The following is a 6,000-nucleotide window of genomic DNA, read 5'->3' as shown; positions in this document are numbered from 1 at the left end:
CCAAACACAGCATTCCAAGAAAAGAACCTCATACCAACTGTGAAGCATGGAGGTGGAAGTGTCATGGTTTGGGGCTGCTTTGCTGCAGCAGGACCTGGTCAGCTCACCATCATAGAATCCACGATGAATTCTACTGTGTATCAGAAGGTGCTTGAAGAACATGTGAGACCATCAGTTAGAAAATTAAAGCTGAAGCGGAACTGGACCATGCAACATGACAATGACCCAAAACATACTAGTAAATCAACCAAAGATTGGCTGAAAAAGAAGAAATGGAGAGTCCTGGAATGGCCAAGTCAAAGTCCAGATTTGAATCCCATTGAGATGCTGTGGGGTGACTTGAAAAGGGCTGTACGTGCAAGAAACCCCTCAAACATCTCACAGCTGAAAAAGTTCTGCATTGAGGAGTGGGGTAAAATTTCCTCAGACCGATGTCGAAGACTGGTAGATGGCTACAAGAACCGTCTCACTGCAGTTATTTCAGCCAAAGGAGGTAACACTCGCTATTAGGGGCAAGGGTGTCCTATCTTTTTCCTCAGTTAGAATAGGCATTTTTGTAGAATGACATTTACAGAAGATCTTGAAAAGACTTTTCTTCAGTTTTCTTTGTTTAGTCGGATTACTTTAATCTCTCTGTATTGTTGAAACGGAGATGAAATAACCATTTATTAAAAATGTTACAAAAAACCACATGCTTTCAAAGGGTGTCCTAATTTTTTCACATGACTGTAATAATTCTGCAGCATCTATTCTTATGGCTCTATGTTATGACATTCCTTTATTATTCCTACTAGAAGTTATGAATAAATTGCTAGCAGTCTGCAGTAAGGGTACAGAGGGGAGGTAACCAGTTGGGGGGGGGGGGGTTGAACCTTCAATAGCAGCACTGATTGGATAGTCAGTCTGTGCAGGTACACCCCCCCCCCCCCCCAACTGGTTACCTCGCCTCTGTACCCTTACTGCAGACTGCTAGCAATTCATTCATAACTTCTAGTAGAAATGACACAGGAATGGCACAACATTCAATCACAAGAATAGATGCTCCAGAATGCTTATTACATGGGGAATGCATGTGCCATTAAAACAGGCATGTCAGGAGTGGGGAAAGGTCCTCTTTAATGACCAGGCTGTCTATGTATTGATAGGTGCCCATTGAGTGTAATACTCAATGTCTTCTGCAGAGAATACTGCAGGGGGGGGGGGGGGGGAATAAATAGCAATCATTCACAGAGACCAAATCGCCTGATCATTGACCCAGCTTTAATCCGAAAGAGGTGGTATTTATATGGCGACCCCTTAAATATTATGTATTGTGTGAAGTTACAGTGCTGTGCCAAGGTTTTAGGCTGCAAAGTAAGAATGCTTTGAAAAACAGAAGTGTTTATAGTTTAAATTTAAAGGGAGTCTGTCACCCGTTTTTCCACCAATATAACTAAGAGCACTGCCCAATAAAAGATTGCAGACACATACCAAGCATACCTGTGTGCACTTTGTGACTTTATTCCATGTCCAGGAAAAGCACTTTTATTCTGCTGGAAAACAGCTCCCAAGTGCCAGCTCTGCTGCTCCAAGTGCCCGAAGCAAACCAGACTGAAGCGGGGTGGGCTGCTTTAGTTGCTCATATTTTGGGATTGGTACCAGCTAGAAATATGGGCATTCCAACCTTTCAAAAGGTAGCATTATATCCACTAGATCAGAAGCTATAGCTGTTAGAAATCGAGTCAGGAGTGAAAGCTGTTTTTACTTTCACTTTCATCTGGGCACTTGGGAGCTGTTTTTCAGCAGAATAAAAGTGCTTTTCCTGGACATGGAATACAGACACAAAGTGCACACAGGTATGCTTGGAAAGCGTTTGCAATCTTCTGTGGGGCAATGCTCTTAGTTAGATTGTTGGAATTAGGCTAGATTCACACTAGCGGCAGGGGAGTCAGGTAGGTGAACAGCCTGTCAGATCAGTCCTGCCACTAGTTCACATGTGTCCCCGAACTGCCGCTCCATTCCCATGGACTTTAACGGGGACGAAGTTCCGGCGGCAGCACTGCCTCTAGCCGTGCGGCCCCCAGAACTCCGCCCCCGCCCCCATTATAGTCAATAGGGACGGAGCGGCAGTCCGGGGCACACGTGAACTAGCGGCAGGACGGATCCAACAGGCTGTTCACCCGCCGGAACAGCCTGCTGGACTCCCCTGCCGCTAGTGTAAAAGTATCCTTAGGTGACAGACTCCCTTTAAATTTATTCTGCAGCAGAACAACCACCCCAAACATACAGCCAATGTCTTTAAGAACTATCTTCAGCCTAAAAAAGAACAAGGAGTCCTGGAAGTGATGAGAGCCCTGATCTCATCATCATCATCGAGTGTCTGGGACTACATGAAGAGATATGTATATGATGTGGTTAATTCCCCAAGATGTGGTGAACAACTTCTCTGCTTAGTTCTTTCAAAAACGGTGTGCAAGTGTGCCTAGAAGGATGGTCACACTAAATATTGGTTTCAATTTTCCCTTGTTCATTCACTTAGCATTTTGTTAATTGATAAAAAATAATCTATTAACACTTCTATTTTTCAAAACATTCTTACTTTACAGCATTTTTTTTTTTTCACACCTGCCTAAAGCTTTTGCACACTACTGTATTTTTAAACTATTTGAACCTATTTACTACACTGGCTGGTTTGTATAGCCTGCTGATCAGGAATGGAAAATATCAGATGATTGCAGAATTTTAAGGATCAAAGCAAAGGAGGCTTTAGGCCTTGTTCACATCTCTGTCGAGCAGATCTGGCAGGTTGTTCCGGCACAAATACATTTATGCCAGAAAGCAGTCAGATCACCTCCAGAACTCCTTACAGTCAATGGGAATCCGTCAATGAACTAGAGAATCCAGCAATGCTGCCGAAACAACCTGCTGGATGTGCTTGACGGAGATGTGAACGAGGTCTTCGTGTCAAGATGAAGAAAATAGAAAATAATTGGAAACTAAGAGCGGCTAGAGATAAATGTGCACACTGCCTAAGTAGATCCATTAGGCAGGATTATGACTTTGCCTACCACATAAATGTTTCATAGCCATGTGGTTCTTGGTAGAATACCTGAAGGATAACCAGAAGGAAATAGCCAGTTGTGAAGAGTCATTATATAAGAATCATAGGCACATATGTATATTTTTTTTTTATAATTTGGTGGTATGAACTCATTTACACTCCTGTAACTTCAACTGAAGCACTCCCGGCAGAAACAGTGTGACATCTGAGGTTCCTTGCACAACTACCAATATTATGTACTATATCTCCTGCCATGAACAAAGATCTGAGAAACTAGGCTGCCAAAACTTGCTACAAAGTCCTCCATGCACAGCTTGAATAATAGAGGTCATTCTTTGTGGATTATATAGCCATGACACATTTCAGCAAAAGAAGGTTTCAAATTCAGTTCCTGCGAAAAAAAGACAGTAGAAAATGTATAATTATAATCACAGAAATTGTGATTAACACATTTTACAAGCAATTCTTAGAACTGTTGTATTTGTCATGGACAAAAAATTATGTGAGCAAATAATTCCTGAGCCTCCCAAACTCTGATTCAATGTATATGGCACATATACTACAGCTTTCTCCTGGCTTAAAATTGGAGTCCCAAAAACTACTCAAGGGGATACGTACCATGGAGATGCAGTAAAGATAACAGCATAAAACGCAATACTACTGTAATTATGACATCATAAGACATGATTATATCATAACACATTATGACATCATAAAACAAGATTATGACATGCAACATCATTATGACATCACACAACAATAATGATGTCATCTTAGCACAACAAAATGTTAATTGTGACATGATAGGATACTTTTAAGACATAAGACACGATTATGATTCGTGATGAGCGAAGCGAGCTTCGGATGCTATGTCCCAAGTTGATTCGCTCAAAACTTTGGATTAACACTGTACGGAGATTTGCACCAGTCGGAACTGAAGCCGAAATCGGTTCCAATTTTTAAAGTGGTTTTCCACTTTAAAAATCAATTACCGAAGATATTCAACTAAGTATCGCACAACTTCACAAATAACTGACCGGCTCAGCTGAGGCTGTACATTTTAATGCTGTACGGAGACAGATCTCTGTACAATATTAATCCAAAGTTTAGAGCGAATCGACTTTGGATATAGCATCCGAAGCTCGCTTTGCTCATCACCAATTAGGATATATCATAAAACATTGACATCATAAAATATTAAACATGACATCCTAACACATCATTATGACATCACAAGACATCATGATGACATCATAAAATATTAACTCCTTAATACCTCATTCACGCGTCAGTGTTTTGGTCAGTGATTTCCATCAGTAATTGTTAGTCCAAAACAGGTGCGGCTCTAAACACAGAACAGAAGCAGATCTTCCCTTATACATTATGTCTGTGGAGGCTCCAGTGTTGGTTTTGGCTCACAATCACTGATGGGAATCACTGACTAAAACACTGACGTGTGAATGAGGCTTCACTCCTTGCCAACTGCCCCTTGACACTATACGTCTGGGGGGTCGGCATAGATCTCTGCACACTAATCCTGCAGCTGCCGTAGTGGAGATCAGGAAGTCAGTGAAAGCAGTGCCCCCCATAGAGAAAGCAGGGACGTTTTTTCACTGCCCCTGCCTCTATACACAGCACTCAACAAGCATTGTGTATATAAATCAGGAAGCAGCAATGCCTCTTCCTGCTGCGATCCCAGCAGTCATGTTACCAACGAGGCAGGGAGTCAGTGGGGTTGGCTGACCTGCAGGGAGACTGTGCAAGCATCTACAACCTTTCTAAGGGCTGTATCCCTCCTGTAATTGGGGCTTCTACATCAGAAGAAATCGGCAATAAAAAAAAAGTTAAATGTCCCCGAAAGGTCTTGTGTGACTTTATGGAGGACACAATTGTAAAATAAAAATAAATAAAGACAAACTAAAACAAAAAAAAAAACACAATCTGCAATAAAGCTTCTCTACCCACCCCAGTCACCATAACCCATACATCCCATATAATCAAAATTACATTATGGAAAGAGAAAATAAAAAATATTTATAATTTTTAATTGCACGTTGTGGTACAACAACTTTTTTTCTTTTAATAAAAAAAATACTAAAATAAAAATTAAGCTCCATGTATCACCAAAAATAGTTTAAAAAATTATACTGCATACTACACCTAGGAGACAACTTTCCTGTCTCCTAGGCACAGTATGGGCATTGTCCAGTAGAGGTCAACGTTTCTTCTCTTGTCGCACTATACATGCCTATCTGCCCGCAGCTCTCTTTCTCTCTACTGTGTAAGGAGTCTGAGATACTTCCGCAGCGTAGCCAGCAGTCCGTACCCCATAGAGACGGGGATGCCACAGGTTGCAGGGGGTGAGTGGCGGGCACCATGGCAGAGAAGAGCACCAGAGCGCTCATGTCAGGGTTCGTGTTTGGCGCCCTCGCCTTTCAGCATGTGAGCTCTGGCTCAGACACGGTAAGTAAAGCAGCAGGCTCCTGTGACAGGGGTAATAGGAGAGGACCCCTACTACTGTTTGTAGGTGTAGTGTGCCTCCACATGTGCCATGGAGACCATGGTCAGTTCTTCTATGTGCTGCTGAGTACGGTGCCCTACGCCTGGCTTCACCAGGATTACATTGCCAGCTCAGTCCCTGTACACTGGGGGGGGAGGGGGTACATTCCTGTCCCGTAAAAAAGGGGCGGGTCAAAGGGCATGGTCAATGGGCGGAATCAAGGGGGCGGCAAAATTAGCTTTTGCCTAGGGTGGCAAAAATCCTTGCACCAGCCCTGGCCTCAGACCAATGTGTCAGTCACACAATCAGCACTAGAATTAATATTGTAATAGATTTGTTGGGATTGTCAACTATGTGATGCATATCGAGATGATTACTATTAATAATAAATTGCATTTCATAGCTTTGAATAGTACATTCAACTTTAAATAACATCATGGCTGACTGTCTCTGAATTACT

The 6,000-nt window shown here is 42.3% G+C and overlaps 1 protein-coding gene across 1 annotated transcript in view; it reads right to left on the bottom strand.

Moving 5' to 3' along the window:
- Positions 1-2,565: 2,565 nt before the first annotated feature.
- CA8 (carbonic anhydrase 8) overlaps positions 2,566-6,000 on the bottom strand; it is a 244,959-nt gene continuing 241,524 nt past the window's right edge. Inside the window, exon 9 of the mRNA XM_040432967.1 lies at positions 2,566-3,431. The gene's annotated coding sequence lies outside the window, so the exon portion shown is untranslated. The remainder of the gene's footprint in view (positions 3,432-6,000) is intronic.

The sequence above is a fragment of the Bufo bufo genome, chromosome 5, assembly GCF_905171765.1.
Source record: "Bufo bufo chromosome 5, aBufBuf1.1, whole genome shotgun sequence".
Taxonomy (NCBI): Eukaryota; Metazoa; Chordata; class Amphibia; order Anura; family Bufonidae; genus Bufo; species Bufo bufo.
The sequence above is the reverse complement of the archived record's forward strand: the minus strand, read 5'-3'. Positions and strand labels throughout refer to the sequence as shown.